Source organism: Macaca nemestrina, chromosome 1 (genome assembly GCF_043159975.1).
Source record: "Macaca nemestrina isolate mMacNem1 chromosome 1, mMacNem.hap1, whole genome shotgun sequence".
Taxonomy (NCBI): Eukaryota; Metazoa; Chordata; class Mammalia; order Primates; family Cercopithecidae; genus Macaca; species Macaca nemestrina.
This window is the reverse complement of record NC_092125.1, coordinates 136254383-136279452: the sequence shown is the minus strand read 5'-3', so window position 1 is coordinate 136279452 and position 25070 is coordinate 136254383.

Genomic DNA, 25070 nt, shown 5'->3' with positions numbered 1-25070 from the left:
TTTTTTTTTTTGAGACGGAGTCTTGCTCTGTCTTCCAGGCTGGAGTGCAGTGGCACCATCTCAGCTCACTGCAAACTCTGCCTCCCGGATTCACACCATTCTCCTGCCTCAGCCTCCCAAGTAGCTGGGACTACAGGCGCTCACCATCACGCCTGGTTAAGTTTTTGTATTTTTTATTAGAGACGGGGTTTCACTGCATTAGCCAGGATGGTCTTGATCTCCTGACCTCATGATCCACCTGCCTCGGCCTCCCAAAGTGCTGGGATTACAGGCGTGAGCCACCACACCCGGCCTCACCGATGTATTTTTAAATATTCTATTCATTGTGTACTGGTCACAAGACACACAGATCTAGGTCTGAATTCTGGCTCTTATATTTGCTAAATATATTCCTTTCCGGCAGCTTATCTTCTTTGAGACTCAGTTTCCTTACTTGTGAAATGAGAACAAGAAAAATGCCTTTCTTCCAGGGTAGTTTTGAATTTTAAAAAAGATAATGTATGTAAAGCTTGTCCTATTACAAAATACACTTCACACACATTGACCACAGAAAGTGTTCAATAAATGGTTGCATAACAGTCAGTCCAAGACACCATAGTTAACTAAATGTGATCTTTATCTCACAGCAGTTATTTTGAAATCCAGGCTCTTTTTTTCTTTTTTCTTTTTTTTTTAAGATAAAACTGCTTTGTTTTGCCTCCATTCTCTTATTTCTCATTTATCTTTTCAAAAATCAAATATAGAGGATTTTAAGCAGGATGTTTCTTTTATTACTTAAAGAGGACTGCTCTTCTAACTCTAACAGTGAGGCCATGAGGCTTGCTGCCCTGGCATGGAAGGAAACCATGAGGAAATGGAAATGGAAAGCCAGAAGTTGGTCCCTTCTGTTCCAGGAGGATGTGGGGAAGAGGCAGACAGACAAAGGGTAGTGAGATCTATCTGCCCCTTGGTTTGGTCAGCATCTCATTGGCACACAGGAACTTTAGAATCATCCACATAATTTTGGGATTCTGAGAATGTGAGTGCTAGTGGTGTGGTATGTGGGGCGCGGAGTGCAGGCTCTTACAACAATTCTGATCTTTGCTATAGCCCAAATTGGTTTAGGAGTGATAGTGCTGTGGCTCTGAGGAATAAACTTGAGTGAGCACTCCTGGCTCTCCTTGGCCTGTGGAAGGCTTGGAGGAATTGGCCTGGTGAGGAACTACAGAGGCCACAGGATCCCAAGATGGGAATCAACGAAATGAATTTAAATGGTTGGGATTATGAACTTTAGCAATAAACACCAGAATCTCACTTTCAGCAAAATGTGGGATAGAAACATTATACCTCTACAGCACAAGCTCACCACACCATTTGTAGCAGAAAACACTGGGTGAATTTATAGACTCTGCTTCCCCAGTGCCAGCATTAGGTCACATTAGCTACGTTCTTCCACATGACAACATTTTAACAAGTAGCAGGGAAAGGATAAGATTGTTCAAAATCCTGAAAAGACACTGTTAGATCAGAAGAGGTTGTGCTATCTAAAGAGAATAAGTAAACTATTGGATCTGACTAAGTTTATCAGATTGGGTTAAAATTTATTTTTTCCTCTATCAACTGGAGGTGTGAGTGTATATGTTTGCATAGTTAAAAAGGATGGGAAGTTCCTTTTAATGAGATGGGTAAGATTCTGAGAGCCCGTTTGGTGACAGGGAGATCAAAGGTTCCATTTGGAACATACTAAATTTGAGATGCCTGTTAGATATCTAAATGGAGAGAATGGGTAGGATTTTAGGTATGTTAGTCTGACATTCACAAAAGAAGGCTGTGGTGAAGATAAAGATGGAGTTACAGCAAATAGATGGTGCTTTTGTGCCAGGTCATAGCTGGCCCTTGGCAACTTAAGTGTTTGAAGAACATATACCTCCCATTTGTTTCTTTTGGAAACCACTGCATGAATAGCTGGGGCTTGGAGGATGGAAGCTTAACTTATTGTCCCTTCATCTTCATCATAATCCTAAGGAAAATGGAAAAATGGCCATGGACTGCACTGGCCTGGAGGGTGTGTAATGCTGCTGAGTATGAAATTCTTAGACATATGCAGGGTTGTCCGTACAGAGGGGACTAAGGCAGGCCTGCCAACACTCCCATGTACTTCATGAAAGGAGTAGCGAGGACACTATTTGCACATCATCCAGGTTGATATTTTTAAAGGAAAGTCCCATTCTTTCGTCACTTCATGGTTTAACATGAATGCACGAGAAGGGATGACATTACAGGTCCTTTGCCTCTGACTGAACACTAACAAAAACCACTTACTTTCTACTGTTTCTTCCCAATAACTTATGATCCGGGCCTGAATATCCTTCCATCTGTCTATTGGGGTTTTCACCATCCTTGTGCCACGTTCATGCTTTATGATATGGTGACATTTAAGGCATGTAACTCTCATTTCCTTCCTTCCATTTGTACTATCCATGTTTACCTCTACTTCACATATCCATCTTCTCTAAGTGTGTTCAGATATGACGGTGTGAATACGTGCTCTATTTCACGTCACTGGAGAGGGATGCTGTCTTTCCAAGCAGATGGATTTGAACCAATCTTCTCGCCATCACCGGCATAATATACAAGTCCCACTCTGTTGAGGTGTCAACAGGTCCACTGTCATACTTGACTTGTTTTGAGTTGCTGATTCTGTGGAGTCTATCTTCTTCTTGAAACAAATGAAGTCTCCTTTTCTGAGTATCCCAAACAAAGTATAAGGCAAAGGCTAATAATTACCATGGCATTAATAACATTAATTATAATATTGATAGATAACACTTGTTAAATATTTTCTTACCTACTGGGTTACTGGGTTCATTTTTTCACAAGCGCTATCTTAGACACAGGTGAGGTAGGGTATGGGAGGCCATGTACAGAGTGGTTAGGACCCAGGATCTGAAGCCAAACTGTGTGGGTTGGGATTTTGGCAGTATCACCTACAAGTGTGTGATCTGGACCCCCTTTTGCCTTGATTTTTTAATATGGAATAATAATAGTGAGGAAAACAAGAATACCTACTGCACAGAGTTGTTTCATGGACTACATTTGGAAACACAGCCCAAAAAAAATCAGAAAAAAACACTTGGCACATAGGGATCCATAAATATCAGCTTTATAAGTATCAGAATGACATGTCCTCCTGTCAAAAATGAGAAAAATAAATATAAGCGATCCTAAACTGTACCATGATAGGTGGAATATTCAGACTTAAAGCCAGGTTTGTGTAAGGTGATACATCATCCAGTAATCTAGGGGCCAAGAGGCCCCCGCTAAGATACTTCTGATACTTGTATATAACTAATGAACGTTGCATTCTAATGTGAGCTAGTGGTAAACCTGTCACATGCTGTATCACATGAGTACCTGTTATATCATCTTCAAGACAAGAACATAGTACTTCCATTTTACTGGACTTTCTCACCAGTTGGGATAACTCCGATCCTTATGCAAACTACAAAAATAAAAATTACAAAAACAGCAGTTGTGTGGATATACCTGACTACTACCACATCAGTTCTTGGCCTATATATGTAAAAGCATTTTCTAAACTTTAAAGCTCTTATGATTATTATCCCAGGATGCCTATTGCGTGGGTACCAATACCTAGGAATATTTGTGCCATCTGGATAGAAATAAAAAGGCCCTGAAAGTTGATGCTATAACTCTCAACGCATTTTTTTCCCTCTATTTTTTTTTTTGTTGTTTCTAATGTTGACAACCACCCACATGGTATTCACTGGTTCTCAGTGCAGCCCACAGAAATGCCAGCTGGCTGCATGCCAGTGTCAGGGGGATGAGATTGTTGAGCGCTTCCTCATAGCAAAACCCTGTCAACGACAAGCATTGTTTCTGAATCTGAAATATTTTTCTTTTTCTGTCCCTTTGGTTTCTCTTCCCACTGGGGAATGGGACTCAGAATGGGTAACTAATTATATCATGGTAGCTGTGATGCCTAACAACACCAGTTCTCATATTTATGCAGCATCACTCACTTGGCTGTACCAGCTAATGTGCGGAGATTGGGTGAAGCTGTCAGCATCCACGTGCAGCGTCGAGGCAGCTCTGCTGTGCCTCCTTGTAGTTCCATGCTTGCTTTTAAAAATAGGATTTGCTTCCTCCAGGCCTGTCCAATGCACCACATTTAGAGAGAAACACGATGAAACCACAATTATAACAATCTTTTTCTTACATGAATAGAAATACCAAATTTTCCTGTTTGAGAACAAATGATCACCAAAATTCAATCACAAGCATTTGTAAACCAAAGATCTTTCTTCCATCCTGATAACAACTTCTCAAGTAGCATCACAGGTTCACTCTAAGGAATATTCTTTATCTGGAATCTGGTCTTGTGCACATTGGATTGCTGATTAGAGCAATAAATGAAGGAAGCTTGGAGAGCTTCACAGTACTTCCTAGACTGTATAAAAACACATTACCTTTTACTCAACAAGCATAATGCTTTAAAAATTGATCCTCACTGGCTTAAGGACTTTTGTTGGCCTCTGAAATCTCTCATGCAAAATTTAAAGGATTCAGACCGTATGTATTATGCACATAATGAAAATTGGCGAGCCTTCAACAAGTGTATGATTTGTGCATACCATTTTAATAACTTTATATGTTACTATGCTTATATTAGTCTGCCAGGAATGAGATCAGTTCACCAACTCAAGATTTCTTTAGATCATGGTGGAGCTAGGATTCATAGGCTTATCATTCAAGATACTCCTGTTTCACATTAGGTACTGTGACAGTTCAGAATATTGTGTTATCTCTTATGGAAGACAATCTCCTACCAAGGCTCCTAGAGACTGCCAAACTGGATTTCAAGTAACTCTAGATTTGAGTATAACAATAGAAGAGAATGATTGATTGATGATCCTCTTCTGCCATAAACATGAGGTTTCCTTGTGTCTGCAACTTCTGACCAAGTGATGTCCAGTAATTATGTACAATGCAGCTATGGTTTGGAATATTTCAGTTGTCCTTCTACATATGTGCATATTGTGCATTTCTTTGGTAGAACAATAGATGAATTAGGGTTTACTGAGCACTATGACTAAGCATGTTCTAAGGGCTTTACATGTGTTAGTCCATTTAATCATCATGCAGTCCTATGAAGTGACATTACTGTTTTTCTAATTTTTAGACAAGGACACTAAAACACAGCAAGGTTAAGTGATTTTCTTAGGGTCACACAGTTGGTAAGTGGTAGGAGGAAAACAGACCCAGGCACTCCTATTCCAGGCATAGTGCTTTTAACCTCTCTGTGCCCATAGACTTTGAGAGACAGCTTTTTTTTTTTTTTTTTTTTTTTTTGTAGAAGTAGCAGTAAGGGAATTTTTCAATATTAGGTGAATCCAGAAGAGAAGCAAGGACCCTCTGATTTCTGATGCATAAACTTCCTGGCTTGTTAGGTTTCTTTGCCTGATTAGTAACAGCTTGCAGGATTCCTTAATTTGGGGAAAATTCTAAGTCTACTGTAGCTACACAATTTCCCCTTAGCAAAAAATTTATTCTGAATGGGTAACATACTGAGAGCACGTGAAGGAACTGCAAATTGTAAATGGTATGAGCATAAAGATTTCCTTAACACGTGGCTGTGGTAGGATAGGCATTTCCAAAATGGGTACATCCACAGTTCCAAGCTTTCCCTAAGAAAGAAATAGGGTTCCACCCAAAAGGAATGTAGTGCTCCCAATAGTCAGTCACACTTCCTATCAGAGGAAGTGTGAGCATCACATTTTCAAGCTACATGCAAAGTTATAAGACATTTTCTTTAAATGCGCTGCATGGTGCATTTGATTAAGGACTGGATTTTCAAGGGATTCCTTTGAGTAGAGTGTTTTGATTCACTCCTATCAGGCCTAGCCCTGCCTCATAAATAATGGAACAAGTCTTCCATGCCCCTGAATTCTGATCTGTGGCAAGCATTTGAGGAAATACTGAGTCATTGAGATTCTCAAGAGTCCTAATGAATTGAGGACCAGTTTAAATTCTACCCTTGGGGACCTTTGCACAGACTTTACTTTGGTCCATGGCTAGGACACAAGAGGGAGGTGAGCCATTGGTTCATTTGTTTTCGATCCATACCATATTATTCCATATAACACAAGCCACTTCACTCTGGTATAGTATCAACTGCATTCTCTCCTTCTTGGCCTTAACCAGACCATGAGTCCTTTAGTGTCCCCTCCTGATTATATTCTCTGTTGCTCCATACAAAATCATTAGCAGCACTTGTGCATGATTTGGTTGATTCTCTTGCCTGTTTGGCTGCACTTAGAATCCTAGAGTAGTTCTGCAAATGAAAAAGTGTCCAAGTAAAGGCTCTACATGTTAGGATAATTCAGTAACTAATGGTTGCACTGTTAATTTGATTTTGCTGCTGATCAGAGATAGGAAGAGAATTGTAATTGAAATGCATTGCAACCGATTTGTAAATGTTGGTACACATTATCCGTCATTGTTATGCTATTATGCTATTAACATAAATTATCACATAGAGGTAATTTGAAATTGTGAACTGACACAGGTATATCTCATTTCTGGCAATAATTACACATAAAGGAAGGAGGTCAGGCTAAATGTTGCATAGTATTATTGTGTGAACTACTGATGGACAGTAGTGATTAAGTGATGTTAGCATTGAAAAATTAATTTGTTCATAGCATTTCTATTTTTTGTCATACATAAATTTTATGTATCACATTCAAATGAGTAATAGATTTTTTTTAAGTACACACTTTCAGGGCTAACTTTACTTTTTCTTTTTCTTTTTCTTTTGAGATGGAGTCTTGCTCTGTCACCCAGGCTGGAGTGCAGTGGCGCGATCTCAGCTCACTGCAACCTCCACCTCCCGGGTTTAAGCCATTCTCCTGCCTCAGCCTCCCGAGTAGCTGGGATTACAGGAGTGTGCCACCACACCCGGCTAATTTTCTTTGTATTTTCAGTAGAGACAGGGTTTCACCATGTTGGCCAGGCTGGTCTCCAATTCCTGACCTTGTGATCCACCCACCTCAGCCTCCCAAAGTGCTGGGATTCCACCCAGCCACCAAGCCTGGTCAGGAGTAACTTTTCTAAAGTCACTTCTGCTTCACACTGATACTGATTTTAGTGAGTTTTTGTTTCACATTTGTTTTTTAGTTTTATACATAGTGATAGGACATTTTCTTCAAAAAATTAGAGGACACAAGAAGACACTGTTAAAAAGAGAAGTTCTTTAACAGTGAATTCTTGGTTGACTATATGAACCACCAATTCATTTGTGTATTGATCAAGTGCCTTCCCTATTCTTAAAGCAAGTTAGGACAAAAACAATAAGCATATGCTTCAGGAGACGAGTATTCATTTTGACTAAAGGAACTGTGTATGCAGGCAGGTTCCATGTTGACTCTATACTATGGAGAAATACTTTCTGTTTTCCAGTGTAGTCTATCAGATTACATACTATATTTGGTCTTTGGGATCGATTAATGAAAAGAAAACTAAGATCGATTATATGATGGGAGACAAAGCCAGATGAGAAACATTGGATTCCTCAGATTTAGGCTTTGAAAATCTTACATGCTCGAAGCCTCTCTGCCAGAGGTTAAGTTGTCAATGGATACCGCAATGAAAACAGTAGACAGGTGTCACTGTGAGATCTTGCCACAGCCAGATGTCAAGAAAAAAAAAGTAAAATGACAAATGGACCCTTCACAGAATAATGTGCTATCATCACATCCCCTCCCAAAGAGTCCCATCAGTTCTAGGACTGTTGAGTCTATGAGAGTCATACAATACAACTATTTATGAGATGGAGATGACATAACACCACCTGTGACATTCTGGAACTGTGAAATGAGGGGCCTAAACGGGTTCCTTGAGGCTCAGGTGTGGAAGTAGCTGTACATAAACTTATAGAGAACATGCCATAACAATTCTTGGTTATTCTCAAATGTGGCATGCTAAATGCAGAGTCAGGACACAGGAGGTTTTTTTCTAAGTGATAAGTTTTACAATAATCATGAAGGATGAAAGACATATGCCATCAAAATGACCCTTGAAAATCTCAAGAAGATGCCATATTGAAGACTGAGACAATCTCTCAGTGAATCCTACACTTCCAGTTTTATTCCCAGGTTTGATAAATCAGTACATATTTCTGTGCACCAGATGTAGTAGGTGCCTTTCCTTTAGGGCCATAGAGTATGAGAAATACATATTTTTAAACACTAGAATCTGAGTCAACATAACACAGATACTTGCGTGATGAGGGGCACGTGAGAACTGGGGCTGGCTTGAGGAACAAATTTTCATATTCTCACATTCCACCTTCAATTCTCTCTGGGACATACCTTGAGTGAAATGGCCAAAATTGCAGTCTGTATTGCTTTTGTAAAATTTTTCCCTTTCACTATCTTCCTTTCTTTGCACTGCCTCTTGTTCTTTTCCTCTCCCATCCCCTTCCTTCCTTCCCCTCCCCTGTGAACTCTCAGCAGTTAGCATTATTTATATTTCCCCCACTAACTCTTTGAGATGGGGTAGAAAAATTAAGCCTTAAAAAAAAAAACCCAAAAACTTATATATGGTCTTTTCACAGCTCTAAGGTTTCTAGTTTCAATTTCTAGTTTAAAACCTGTATGTCTTATTTTCTGTTAGCAGGATTTCTTAACTTTTTATAGGCCAGGATTTTTGAGTAGTTGATGAAAGCAAAGGGCCCTTCCCCAGAAAAATGTACCATTTGCATTCAAATTCAATTTTTCAAAAATCAAGGTAAACTCATGGTCCTATAATCCTTAACTAAGATTCTCTAGAGTTTCTCTTTCACCACAAGTTTCTTTTTGTAATAGCAAGTGTCCCATGTTCTTGTAATCTAATATTCTATGTTTTAGAGGGAGACTATAATGATAATAATGATGATTATACTAGGAATAAATAGGTAACATTCATTAAGAGCTTAAATCTGTATAGGCATTAGGCCAAGTTAACTCATTTACCCTTTACCAAAACCCAGTGATGAAGGTGTTGCTGTTCTCATTTACTGTTAAGAAAACTGAGGTACAGGGAAGCTAAGGAGTTTGCTCAAGATCACACAATTAGTGAGGAGCTGAGTTATAATTTGAGCCCATTTGCAGTCTGGTTTGAGAGGCCAGTCTATGAACCATTTGGCAATACTGCTTTGCTATATATTAAAAGACACTGGGTTTCTTTCCTACCTGGCTTGGTAAAAAAGAGAAGAGAAGATGAGCATGGCCATGTTGTACCATCAGATTGTGACTCTCTAACACTGGTCCTTTCTAATCAGGAGAGCATCCCTCCTTAAAGGAGAGGATGTGCCTTCCCTTAGTACTTGATGCTTGCTCTTGACCTACAACTACATCGATCCAGTCTTAACGATCAGTCCTCCTGGTAGGCACTGGAGTCATTTCAGCAGTTTGATAGCCTGATTTTGGATTCTTAAAAATATTATGCCTACTTTCCAGAATAACTTAATCTCATATTGTAATTTCAGAGAATGTTTAATTAAAAAAGATATTATTGAGGCTTCAAGGATATAATGACTTTTCATACATATCAGAAATCTAACCTGCAGTATCTTAAGGAAGAAAACAAATTTATTAGATTGTGGTGTCCAAAGAACTACTGAATAGTGAAGTCGTGGGAGGAGCAGGGAGGCCAGGAGGTCTCAGGAACAACTCAGACAAGGAAGCAAGCACTGATAGGTCCCTCTGGTTCTAATCTGCTGTTCTTTGCATTCATTTTCTCTTACTGCCAACTCACTTTCTTCAAATGGCAGGAAACATGAATGACCATAGCTTACAAGTTTTATATTCTACATCTTATCACAAGAGGGTGAGAGTTTTGTCATTGTCTTGATGTCAAGTTAAAAAATCCAAGGCAATTTATTTTATTGACCTAACTTGGGTTAATTTCCCACCCCTAGAATAAATCAAATGTGACTTGAGATGGAGAAATAGGATCATTTGTGAAAACATGTCAGTCTCATAGAAATATGTGAATGGAATAGAAATGGAGAAGTTCCCAGGAGAAGGGACAGGGTGATGAATAGACAATACTGCTTTGCAGAAAAGTAAAACTCAACTAAATTTATTTGTTTGAAGTTAACATTAAATTATAGAGGTAACTATTAGACAGGGGGCTTGAAAATGTATTTCTTGCTTTATACAATTAGAATAATATACTGGGAAAATGGTGTGCAAATTGAATTTTGTTAATTTAATAAATAGGTAATTATATGGAAAAATTTCATTATGTCTTTCAGGAAAAGTAACATTATTGTGAAGTAAATAATATTATCGTTAATTTGGATTTTTAGATGAGTTCATTTAAAGTGAGATAAACTTGCAATGAGGAGCCAATGGGAATAAGAAGCACCTATCTTAGAATAGCTAGGGCCTTCAACTGAATGACTTCTGGAAGAATCCAGGACTATGATTAAGATAGCTTTAAGCAGAGAATGGAAGTGTACATGCAGAGTTCCGTGACTAAATTGTCAAAGTTTTTTGATGCTGTACCTGTCACCTGGTGCATTTTAACAAAAGGAGAAAAATAGAATTAGTATGCACAGGACATTGTGTAAAACAATTCTAAGATGTAGACCTGGGTCAGCTCTTAGAGGTATCTGAAATTTGCAACTGGGAAATATCACTGGTCCAGCTACAGTTGCCTTACATTGCTATAGTTGTACTGAGTAAAAGATCGTTCTGGATAAGCATCTATTTAGGAATTATGTCATTGAAAAAGGCTTGCATTTTGTAGAGGTCACATTTTCAGCATTGAACTAGAACCAAGATGGGAAGGAGAAATTTCTTTCTCATTCTTTTTTATTTGCATTAAGTGAGAAAAATACATTTACATTTGGGACTTCACATATTTGAAAATATGTGGAAGTCAGGTTGAAGATTTTCTTCCTGACCAGCTTCAGTGAGTGTGAGAAATAGTGTTGTGCTGGGGATGGGTACACGCGGCAACGAACCCCATTATTTGGAAAAATGAACATCAACAATTTTAGCTCAAATACTTCTTTTTAAAAGATGCTTTACATGTAGATTTATATTTGATATTAACAAATCTCTTTTGTCTAGCATGAACTCTGGGAACGTGATGATAATACTAGGGCTAATTTGTAGTAATGTTTCTTGCACCTGGGAATAAATGTGCATTTGTACAGAAAGTTGAAAAAGCAATTTAATGTTGAATAAATATAATCTCTAATTTTTGGTGATAGTAGGCTGTCCTAGTAGCTTGAAAGGACAAGCTGGCATATATGGGGAAAACAAGGAGCAGAAGGATGAGACAGCGTGAGACAAATGCAAGAAGGGGGCAAAATTGACAAGAAATGAAGTGTGCTTACATGGACTGTAATTGATCTAAATATATGCTCTAGCTGATAGACACCCTCCTGAAGTTGCCACCCTGAAAAAAAAAAACACTCTTGGTTAGTTTTATCCTTGTCCCACTTTCCTTCCAAGTCCTTCAGGAAGAACTTTCAGGCTCCTTTTCTTCTGTGCTCTAGCCACTAGGACAGGGGCAGGATATCTAGAAGCAATGAATTATGTGTTATTTGGAACTGATTTGAATGTAGAGTCTGACCCTTTGCATCTTTTGGAAATATTTCAAGAAATTCATAGCCAACTCCAAGGAAAACACATTTTTACCAAATCCCTCAGTAATAGGACAGAAAAGAACTTTAGGAAGAACTTAAGTACAGTTCTAATTTTTATTATGTCAAGAACATACGAGATGAGGTGGAGCCTCCAGACTGTCTTTATAACGGAGATAAAAATTCCCAAAAACATACCTTTTTACCTCCTGCAAATAATGACTTAGGGTTCAGCTAGAAACTTACAAACTAAAGGTTTTCCATCCATTGTGGAATAGTTTATTTCTTTTGGAAAACTTGAAAACCATCTCTCCATATGCAAAAGAGTGGAACAATGGTAGACAGAAGGGAATAGAAAAACAAGGAACACTTTGTCTTCAAAATAACAAATGGTTATTAGAGTATTGGCAAAGGGATAAGAAGATGCAAAGGACAGGGTGTGTGAAGAGAAAGAAGAGAATCACAGAAGGGTCAGACTGCCAGCTGTCTACCCCCTACAAACCTATTAGGGCAGACAGAGATTGGGAGAGGACTCTCTTCTTCACCCTTGCCCAAACACTCCAGAGAAAAAGGCAGGACTATTAGTCTTCTAGGGCTCCCATAACAAAATACCATAGATTGGGTAGCTTAAACACCAGAAATCAGTTTCTCACAGTTCTGGAGGCTAGAAGTCCAAAACCAAGGTGTTAGCAGGGTTGGTTTGATTCTGAGGTCTCTCTCTTTGGCTCGCAGATGGCCACCTTCCCATTGAGTCTTCAAATGGTCTTTCCTCTGTTGGCCCACACCCCTGGTATCTCTCTGTGTGTCCAAATTTCTCTTCTTATAAGGACACAACTCAGATTGGATTAGGGTCTAGTCCAATGGCCTCATTTTAACTTAATCCTCTCTTTAAATCCCCTATCTCCAAATGCGGTCACACTCTGAGGTACTGGAGGTTAAAGCTTCAACATATGAATTTAGTGTGGGTTAGGGGGACACATTTCTGCCCCTAACAGCAAGATAGCTCATCAGCCTGTCAGTCTCATAAATAGGCATTATTACAGAGATGAACAGAAGATTTTTGTTGTTGTTGTTTAATTGGAGCAATATATCTGTAAGGTAGGGTAATGCAAACTGTGGTCACCATTTACTTTCAGCTATCAAGACTCTGGAGACATAAGGTAGACAGTGAGTAAACTGGCTCTTTGACCCAGGTGTGGCCTGACTTTTGCATCAGCTCTTTTCATAGGAGACTGAAGTATTTAGGGACAAAATATTATCTGTTTGCCTGAGAATGGATTTCCTAAAAGGCTACCAATCCTGCTACAAAGGCTTTGCTACCATATACCTCTCATTGCTGTGTTTACTCACCACGGTGGAGCATTTCCAATCCTGTCAACTTGCCTTTGATTTTACATTTTTTATCGTAACTTTCTAGCCAAATATCAATGCTGCTGTCTATCTTTTATATGTTCAAAATAAAAAATTGCGCAGTGGTTATGTTTTTATTTTATTTAAAGATTATTTCTATTTTTGGCAATCTTTCACAGCTCTTTTCAGCACTGATGCTACAATAAACCTTTTGAAACTCTGGCTTTTATGAAGAACAAAACAAGCCAGAGAATTATTTCACCCCACAAAGTTGGGAGACAGATTTTATTTGCACCCTTTAGTGTTCATAAATCCTATATATCTCCATTATAGGTTTACCTTAAGAATGGAATTTTGTGTCTTGCTTGCATTTTATAAATTTTGTCTGGAGTCTTTCACATAAGGAAGTACTTTCATATCTTTTATTTAAAACCAAGACATCTTCTGGGCTAAAGAGGTGACTTTTAGAAATGGAGTTAGGACATGATAGTCTGCCCCAAATGAGAGACAAATCTAAAGTATGCTGAGCTAAGAAGCAAGACAGGTTTCAAAAACCTCTTACCATATTTATTTTTATACGTACATTTTATCTTGTGTTCATTCCCATATGATCTGCCATCAATTACCCAATAGTAATGAAAACCTCTATGTTTTTACAAGGTAGAGACACAATAAAACTAACTGGAGGCTGGCAAGGCTGCCACTTCAGCTTCTTTTCATATTACCTGTCCCTGCATACCCATGACTCCTTTCCTGTGACCTTCTTTCAAGTTTCTATATATATATATTTTTTTTTTCCTTTTTCATCTTTTAAAGTTTTTTTCTCTCATTTATTTTATTGGGAAAAGCATAGTGTTGTGTATCAAAGCACCCTGGACTCAGACTAACCAGAAATTGAAATCTCGGCTCTATACTTGCTGCATACACTTGGACAAGTTACTTACCCTTTCTCTGCCTTAGTTTCCTCATTTCTAAATTGGTGCAAATATGAAAAATAAATGAGACTGTACTTACAAAGCACTGAGTCTAGTGCTACATAGAATAGGTAGTCTTGGCTACATAGTGTGAATGAAAAGTTATTTTAATCTTTTTTATTCCCTCTCCTTATTGTCCTCTTTAAGTCTTTTCCTTCCTTTCCTTCCCTCCCCCTATCTCCTACTCTTCTTTATTTTCTTTTTGGTTCTTTATTGTCTCCAGTCTTTTCTTTCTTCCTCTAACAAAGACAGAGTATACACACTTACATATATACAGATATATATGTAATCAGATTATCATGTCCTAACTCCATTTCTAAATGTCACTTATTTGGCCCAGAAGATGTCCTGACTTTAAATAAAATGCATGAAATTATTTCCTTATTTTATGTGAAATACTCCAGAAAAATTTATAAAATGCAAGCAAGACACAAAATTCCATATATACATGTAATTTCCTGTGACCTAATCCAATGAGTTTCAAATAATTAACTATATTGGGAATCCTTATGGATTTTTAATTATTTCAAGAGCCTGAGGGAAGCCTTAAATTGATCTGCAATAGCACTTCATTGTTTCTTTTCTTTTGGTTCCAATTAGGTCAACTCAGTATAGAGAAACTGTCTGGTTCATGCTGATCAGAATCTCTGATGAGGAGTTATAAATGTCTTTGGTTTTAAAAAAGAGAGAAAGTGGGGGAAATGATCAACTTATACTTTTTCTGGTAATAACATCTTTCAACATGTGACGTTCATGGGTACCGGAGAAGCAAATGAACAAATTAAACTCCTTATAGCTCTGTTTTCTTATGTCTAAAATTAAAGAGGTGGACTAGATACTTTTATCTTTTCTGAATAATAGTGGTAGGACCATGTCAGAGTGAATCTTTAATTGAAACATGCTTTGGTGTTTCATGCCCTCGGCCCTTTCATTACGGTAAGACTATAAGAAAAGGTTTATAAATACTATCATCGTATTAGTTATTTAGGAATATTATTGAGGACATTTTCTAACCACATTATTGAATGTGGCTCTGGTGTGAAACCCATTTCACTATTTCACACTGGAATCCAGAAAGCTCAGAGTCAAATTCAAATCTTAACCACAGGCATTGAAGAGGTCTTTTTAGGCTAACTGTACTCTAATATCTCTGGTCCTGGAGTTTAAAAAACAATTCATTGATTTCCAGTTTCTGGTTTCATACATACAAAGCTTAGAGTTGCCACTCTATCCTAAAAACAAGTAAACTGAACAGACTGAAAAATCAACTTTTCTTAGGTCCGTCAGAGAGGTGAGGACACAAGGCAAACTGCTAAACCCAAGACTAGAGAGACAGGCAAATGCAGGCCGTCAAGGCCTGTCAGAAAAGAGACTCGGGAGAGGAAACAGACATGGGAACAAGATGTAGAGTAAGAAAACCCGAACTGTAATTTGTGAATTGCTAGAGGCTTAGTGTGGACAAATTTGAGTCAAAAACTCCAAGCCCCCCCCCCCCCCCAACGTTTTTGTGTTTTACCTCTAGGAGTTTAACTAGGTTTTCACAGTAAATATCAGAGAAAATGTCCTTGTGCTCTCGAAGGGAAAGGGAAAAGCAGCCATTTTGAAATATGCCAGAGCACTCCATTCTTCTGAATAAGGCCCACATGGGAAACTAGTTAATCAGAGCCCAACCTGCTGGGCTATTATCAGAGCCTAACTGACCTGGGGGAAGGCACGTACTCAACTCCAGTCAGCTTTAACTTTTCACATTAGAAAGGAAAATACCCAAATTTAGCCCACCTGTCCCACCTAAGGGAGATGGGAAATGAAGAATCACTAGTAAAGTGCCTAGACCAGAGACACAGGCTCATAAAATACTGAGACTTGATTATAAAACTATAGAATGCTTCCCCTTGCCCATACCTTATCACCACATTACTAAAGGCCTATGTACAATGGTTTCTGTTGCCTGGTTCATCATGCTTAGCTATCAATAAAAAATTACAAAAGAAGGGAAATAAACCTTAGCACCACATACACACAAAAAAATCACCAAACCACAGATATAAATAATAACAGAGGATCTAAAGACAGATCCTTTAAAAACCAGAAAAGGATTGACAAAGTTATAACCTCAGTAATAACCTTTATTGCAAATGAATCAAGTTATTCAATTAAAAGTTAAACAGTGGCTGAATGGATTTTTAAAGAAGACCCAACTATATGGTGCCTACAAAGGAATCATCTCACTGTTAAAGACAAACATAGACTGAAAGTGAAGAGATGGAAAAAGATACTGCATGCAAATGGAAATCAGAAGCGAACAGGAGTATTCATACTTACATAAAATAGACTCTAAGATAAAAACTATAAAAAAAGACAAAGGAGACTATTATATAATGATAAAAGGCTCAACTCAACAAGAGAATATAATAATTATAAATATATATGCACAAATATTGGAGCACCCAGATACATAAAGTGAATATTATTAGATCTGAAAGGAAGAATAGAGTGAAATACCATAATATTAGGAAACTTCAACAATGGACAGATCATTTAATCCCCCCACTTTCAACAATGGACAGATCATTTAATCAGAAAATCAACAAAGAAACATCAGACATAATATTCAAAACAGACAAAATAGACTTAACAGACATTTATATAGCATTCTATCCAAAAGCTTCAGAATACACAATCTTCTCAACTGTATATGGAACATTCTCCAGGATAGATCACAGCAGAAATAAACAAAATAGAGACAAAAAATCATTGACAAAAATGGAAAAATCAATCCTAAAATTCAAAAGGAACCACAAAAATACTGAATAGCCAAAGCAAACCTGAATAAAAAACAAAAAGTTTGAGACATCCTACAACCTGATTTCAAAATATGCTACGAAGATGTAGTAACCAAAACAACATGGTACTTGTGTAAAAACAAACATGTAACTTAATGGAATAGAATAAACGGCCCATAAATAAATGCATGCACCTACAGTCAACTGATTTTCAACACAGGTGCCAAGAACACAAATTGAAGGAAAGACAGTCCCTGAAACAAATTGTGCTGAGAAAGTTAAATATCCACATGCAGAAGAATGAGACTAGACCTCTACCTCTCGCCAAATACAAACATCAACTCAAAATAGATTGAAGACTTTAATGTAAACCCCAAATTATTAAACTACTAGATGAAAACATAGGGAAACACTTTATGACTTGGACTGGACAGGGATTTTTTTAATAAGATCTAAAGACCATCGGCAACAAAAACAAAAATAGACAAATGGGATTAAATCAAACTGAAACATCCTTGTGCAGCAAAGGAAACGACACAGTGATGATACAGCCTACAGAATGGAAGAAAATATTTGCAAACTATATACCTAACAAGGGGTTAATACCCAGAATTCCAAAGTATTTAGGGGACTTAACTGCAGAAAAATAAACAACCAAATTTTAAAAATGGCTAAAATATCCCAATAGATATTTATCAAAAGAAGACGTTCAAATGGCCAACAGGTACATGAAAAAATGCTCACCATGACTATTCATCAGGAAAATGCAAATCCAAACCATAATGACATGCAACTTCACTTCAGTGAGAATGGCTATAATAAAAATGACAATAGAAACAAGTGTTGGTGAGGATGTGAAAGACAAGGGAACACATACACATTGTTGGTGAAATTGTAAATTAGTACAGTCACTATGGAAGACTGTATGGAGATTCCTAAAAAATTAAAAACAGAAATACCATATGACCCAGCCATCCCACTACTGGGTATATATTCAAAGGAAAAGAAATTAGTATGTCAAAGAGGTATCTGCACTCCCATGTTTACTGCAGTGCTATTAACAATATCCAAGATATGGAATCAACACAAGTGTCCAGCAATCCAACAATGGATAAAGAAAATGTGGTGTATGTATACACAATGGAATACTATTCCATCATAACGTGATTGAAATTCTGTTATTTGCAACGACATGAATGAACACAGAGGATAACATGTTAATTAAAATAATCCAGACTTAGAAAGACAAATACTGCATGATCTTACTCATATGTGGAATGTAAAAAAACAAAACAAAACAAAAAACCCAAAACTAGATATCATAGAGAGCAGAACAGTGGTTGCTGGAGAAATGATAAATACATGGGTTTAATAGATATGCTAATGCTCATGCTAATACATGAGCTTTCTGGATCTACAGGTAGATGTCTGACATTAATTTGTTAAAATCTTCAGTTAATTTTTCAATGAATGTCAGACACTTACCCATAGATCCAAGAAGCTCAAAGAATGCCAAAAGGATAAATACCAGAAAATCTATACCTAGGCACATATCTTTCAAACTACAGAACACAAAAAATAAGGAAAAATACTGAAAAAAGCCAGAGGAAAAAATATCTTACCTTTAGGGGAGGAGCAAACACAGGAATTACATTTGACCTCTCTTCAAAATCATGTGAAGAAGAAGATATAGAGCAAGCTATTTTAAATAATCTCAACCTAGAATTCTGTCTCCTGCAAAGTTGTCTTTCAAAAGTGAAGGAGAAATTAAAACTTTCTCAGACAACCAAAAATTGAAGAAAGTTGTTACCTAGTAGATCTGCCTTGAAGGAAATGTTAAAAGCTCTTTAGAGAGAAAGAAAAGTAACATAAGTCAGAAATAAGTCTACATAAAGAAAGAAATCATATCAAAGAAGGGATGAATGAGAGTAAAATGAAAACTTTCATTTTTCTTATTGTCAATTGATCTTACAGATGACTGTTCACAATGATAATAGCAACAATGTATTTGAATATGTATGCTTACATATATATCTTGAGTGTGTATATATTAATATAATATACACACATATATATGTGCTCACATAGAAGTGAAATAAATGACAGCAATGATGCAAGGGATGGGAGGGAGGAATTAGGATTATTTTATTATTATAAAGTATTCACACTACCCTACCTGAGAAGTGGTATGTTATTTGAAGGTATATTTAAATTAGTTGTAAATGTATAGTACAAACTTTAGGACAGCCAACAAAAAAAGTAAAATATGAAGAAGAAGAAGAAGAGGAGGAGGAGGAGGAGGAGGAAGAAGAAGGAGGAGGAGAGAAGGAGGAGGAGGAAGAGGAGGAGGAGAAACTAATATGCAAGAAAAAATAGAAAATGGAAAAAATGCTCAAATCACAAAAGGCAGAAAAAGAGTGGAAGATAAAACTAGGAAGAAAGAATAAGATCAATAAAGAGAACATAGTAATAAATATGGTAGATATTAATCAAACTATATCAATAATAATTTATAGTGGCAATGATATAAATGCAGCAATTAAAAGACAAGGATTGTCAGAATAGACTAAAAAACAGGACCCAGCTATATGTTGTCTATAAGAAACATACTTTCAATATAAACTCACATACTAATTAAAAAGTAAATGAATGGAGAAAAATATACCATGCTAACATGAATAAAAATGAAATAAGAGAAGACACATTAATTTCAGACAAAGCAGCTTTCAAAGCAAAAAAGTTATTAGGGATAAAGAAGGGCATTACATAATGAAAAATTGGCCAACTCTCTAAAAAACATAATTCTTAGTGTGCGTGCACCTAACAACAGAGCATCAAACTAGATAAAGCAAAAATTGATAGAAATGCAAGGAGAAATAGCTGAATCCATTATCATAGTTGGATAGCTCAACACTCCTCTATCAGAAATGGACAGATCTAGCAAGCAGACAATAGGTAAAAACTAAGTTTAATTCAATAACATCATCAATCAACTGGATATAATTTGATTTCCATAGACTATTTATTTCAACAAGTATAGAATATATATTCTTCTCAAGCTCACATGGAAAATTCACCAAAGTAGAACATATTCTGGACCATGAAATCCACCTGAACAAATTTAAAAGCATAAAAATTAATGTCTGCTTCTGACGACAATGGAGTTAAATAATAATCAATAGCAAAAGTATAATTAAAAAATTTCAAAATATGTGGAGATTAAGCAATATGCTTCTAAATAACACATGAGTCAAAGAAGAAATCACTAGAGAAAAAAATGTTTTGAATTAAATAAAAATAAAATCACAATTTATCAAAATTTGGAATTCAGTGAAAGTGCTTAGAGGGAAATGTATAGTCTTGTGTGCATATATTAGAAAAGAAAAAAGATCTAAAATCAATTACCTAAGCTTCCACCTTAAGACACTAGGGAAAAAGGAGCATATTATGTTCAAATTAAGCAGAAGAAAGAAAGAATAAGAATTGAAGAAGAAATCAGTGAAATTGAAAATGGGAAATCAATAGAGAAAATCAACAAAACCAAAACCTGACTTTCAAAAAGTCCATAAAATTTATAAGCCCATAACCAAGAAAACTAAGAAAAAAAGGAGGATACACATTAATAATATCAGAAATGAAAGAGTGGATATCACAACAGGCCCTATGACCATTAAATGGATAGTAAAGAAATGATAAGAGCAACTCTATGCCTACAAATGTGACAATTTAGATCCAACAGACCAATTTCTCAAAAGATACAATCTGCCAAAACTCACACTCACACACAAATGAACAATCTTAGTAGACCTATAGCTATTAAAGAAATTGAGTCAACAATTAATATGCTTCCAAAACAAGAAGTACCAGGACCACGTGACGCCACTGGTGCATTCTACCATTCAATGAAAAAACATGTAAATTACTACAATCTATTTCAGAGAAGAGTGTTTTTTCCCTAATTCATTCTATGAAGCCAGCATTACCCCAATACCAAAATTAGGCGAAGACATTCCAAAAAAACAAAACTACAGAGAGAGGCAGATCAAGATGGTGAAATATAAGGTTCCGCCAACTGTCTCCTCTGGAAGGACACCAATTTAACAACTTTCTGCACACAAAAATAAACACCTTCATAAGAACCAAAAAAATCAGGTGAGCACTCACAGTACCTGCTTTTAACTTCGTATCACTGAAAGAGACACTGAAGAGGTTGGAAAAACAGTGTTGAATCGCCAATGCCACTCCTCCCCGCATCCTCTGGCAGTGGCAACATGGTGCAGAGACAATTTCTGGGAAGCAGGAGAGGGAGCGCAGAGCAATTGAGAAGCACTGAACTCAGTGCTGCCCCATTATAGCAGAAAGCAAAACCAGAACAACTCAGCTGATGCCCACTCACAGAGGGAGAATTTAAAACAGCTGTAGTCAGAGGACTCAGTGATCCCAGCAGTTTTTTTTTTTTTTTTTTTTAGATAGAGCCTCACTCTGTAGCCTAGGCTGGTGTACAGTGGCATGATCCCAGCTCACTGCAACCTCTGCCTTCCAGGTTCAAGCGATTCTCCTGCATCAGCCTCCTGAGTAGCTGGAATTACAGGCACCTGCCACCATGCCCGGCTGATACTTTTATTTTTAGTAGAGGTGGGGTTGCTCCATGTTGGCCAGGCTGGTCTTGAACTCCTGAACTCAGGTGATCTGCCCACCTTGGCCTCCCAAACTGCTGGGATTACAGGCATGAGCCACCATGCCCAGCTGATCCCAGTAGTCTTAACTTGAGTTCCCACAAACCTTGTCACCTTGGGCTAATAAACTTGAAAGGCAGTCTAGGGGACAACGACTGCAACTCCTATGTGAATCCTAGTGCTGAACTGGGCCCAGAACTGGTGAACTTGGGGGGACACATGACCTATTGAGATATCAGCTAGGGCAGCTAAGGGAGTGCAGGTATCACCCCTTCACAACCCCCAGGCTGCACAGTTTGTGCCTCCAAAAGAGACCTCTTCCTTCTGCTTGAGGAGAGGAGAGGGGAGAACTTTGTTTTGCGTCTTGGATACCAGCTCAGTCACAGCATGATAGGGCACTGGTCAGAGTCATGAGGCCCCCTTTCCAGACTCTAGCTCCCAGATGACATTTCTAGACATGCCCTAGGCCAGAAATAAACACACTGTCTTGAATAGAAGGACTCTGTCATGGCAAGATTCATCACCTGCTAACTGAAGAGCCCTTGGGCCCTGAATAATTAGTACTAACAGACTGCACTGAGGGCCTTGAATGAGACTCTGAGAATTGCTGGCTTCAAGTGAGATTCAGCACATTCCCAGCTGTGGTGGCTATGGGGCAAGGTTCCTTCTGCTTGAGAAAAGGAGAGGGAAAAGTAAAGGGGCCTTCATCTTGCACCTTAGATACTAGCTCAGCCACTGGGGGTAGAGCACTAAGCAGGCCCTTGAGGTCCCCAATTCCAGAACTTGGCTCTTGGATGGCATTTCTGGACCTGCCCTGAGCCAGAGTGGAGCCCACTCCCCTGGGATTCCCTGAAGGGTGAATCCCAGGCCAGGCAGTACTCACTGGAAGCTGACTTAGCTCTTGGACCTTAAGGGAAGATCAGCAGTAGTCTGGCAGTGCTCCCCTGTGTTCTGGTGGTGGCAGTGGCCATGGGGTGAGGCTCCTCTGACTTTGGAAAGGGGAAGGAATAGTAGGAAGAACTGTGTCTTGTGATTTGAGTGCCAGCTCAGCCACAGTACAATAGAAACCCAGGTCAACTTCTAAGGTTTTTTACTTTAGTTCTTAGCTCCTGGATGGCACCTCTGAACATGCCTGGGCACTGAGGGAACTTGCTGCCCTGAAGGAAAAGGCACAGACATGGCTGGGTTTGCCACCTGCTACTTGTAGAGCCTCAGGCCTTAAGGGAACATAGGTGGTAGCCAGGGAGTGGTTACAGTAGGCCTTGGGTGAGACCCAGTGCTGTGCTGGCTTCAAGTCTGATCCAGCACAGTCCTAGTGGTGGTGGCCCCAGAAATACTTGTGTCACTTTATCCCCAGCTCCAGATGGCTCAGAACAGAGTGAGAGATTTTGGTTCTTAAGGAGAAAATGAAGAGAGCAAAAGTCTCTGCCTAGTAATCCAGAGAATTCATCCATATCTTGTCCAAGACCACCAAGTTGGGACCTCTATTAGTCTACAAGAACCACAGTGTTACTGGCCTTGGGACACCCCCTAAAGCAGATACAGTTTAGATCACAACACCTAAGTCCTTTTGAATATCTGGAAAGTCTTCACAGGAAGGCTAGGTACAAACAAGCACAGACTGTGAAGACCAGACAGACACAGACAAACATCTACAAGTATCAAGTCCATCCAGGAAAAAATGACCTCACCAAACGAACTAAATAAGGCACCAAGGACCAATTTTGGAGAAACAGAAATATGTGTACTTTCAGACAGAGAATTCAAAATAGCTGTTTTGAGGAAACTCAAATAAATTTAGGATAACACAGAGAAGGAATTCAGAAATCCATCAGATAAATTTAACAAAGAGACTGAAATAATTAAAAAGAATTACACAGAAATTCTGGAGCTGAAAAATACAACTGGCATAGCGAATGAATTAGAGTGTTTTAATGGCAGAATTGATCAAGCAGAAGAGAGAATTAGTGAGCTTGAGGACATGCTATTTGAAAATACACACTCAGAGAAGACAAAGGAAAAAAAAGAAAAAACAATGAAGCATGCCTACACGATCTAGAAAATAGCATCAAAAAGGAAAATCTAAGACTTATTAGCCTTAAAGGGGAGGTACAGAAACAGATATCAGTAGAAAGTTTAGTTGAAGGGATAATAACAGAGAACTTCTAAAACCTAGAGAAATATATTAATATCAAAGTGTAAGAAAAATATAGAATACCAAGCAGATTTAACTCAAAGAAGACTACCTCAAAAGTTTCGATTCAACAAGAACAGCTCACTATCCTAAATATTTATGCACCCAATACAGGAGCACCCAGATTCATAAAGCAAACTCTTTGAGACCTACAAAGAGACTTAGACTCCCACACAATAAGAGTGGGAGGCTTTAACATTCCCCTGACAATATTAGACAGATCATCGAGACAAAAAAATTAACAGAGATATTCAGGACCTGAGCTCAGCTCTGGATCAAGGGGACCTGATAGATATTTACAGAACTCTCCACCCTAAAACAATGGAATATACATTCTTCTCATTGCCACACAACACTTTCTCTAAAATTGATCACATCATAGGAAGTAAAACACTGCTCAGCAAATGCAAAAGAGCTGAAATAATAACAAACAGTCTCTCAGACCACAGCGCAATCAAATTACAACTCAAGATTAAGAAATCCGCTCAAAACCACACAACTACATGGAAATTGAACAATTTGCTACTGAATGACTCTTGGGTAAATAATGAAATTTAGGCAGAAATCAAGAAGTTCTTTGAAACTGAAGAAAACAAAGAGACAACATACCAGGATTTCTAGGATGCAGCTAAAGCAGTGTTAAGAGGGAAATTTATAACACAAAATGCCCACATAAAAAATCTAGAAAGATCTCAAGTTAACAACCTAACATCTCAAATAAAAGAATTAGAGAATCAAAAGCAAACAAATCCCAAAGCTAGTAGAAGACAAGAAATAACAAAGATCAGAGCCAAACTGAAGGAGATAGAGACATGAAAACCCTTCAAAAAATCACCAAATCCAGGAGCTAGTATTTTGAAGAAATTAATAAAAAAGACCACTAGCTGAGTTAATAAAGAAGAAAAGAGAGAAAAATCAAATAAACAAAACACAATCAGAAATGAAAACAGAGATATCACCACTGACCCTACAGAGATACAAACAACCATCAAAGAATATTATAAACACCTCTATGCACATACGCTAGAAAATCTAGAAGAAATGAACAATGTCCTGGACAAATACACCCTACCAAGACTGAGGCAGGAAGAAATTGAATCCCTAAATAGACCAATAATGTGTTCTGAAATTGAGGCAATAATAGCCTACCAACCAAAAAAAACCTCAGACCCAGACAAATTCACAGCTGAATTCTACCAAAGGTAGAATTCAAAGAGACGGTGGTACCATTTCTACTGAAACTATTCCAAAATATTGAAAGGGAAAGGAATAGAAGGAATCTTTTGGAACAACTCCAAAAATTTGAGGCTGAGGGACGCTTCCCTAACTCATTCTATGAGGCCAGCATCATTCTGATACCAAAACATGACGGAGATACAACAAAAAAGAAAAACCTCAGGCCAATATCCCTGATGAACATAATGCAAAAATTCTGAAGAAAATACTGGTAAA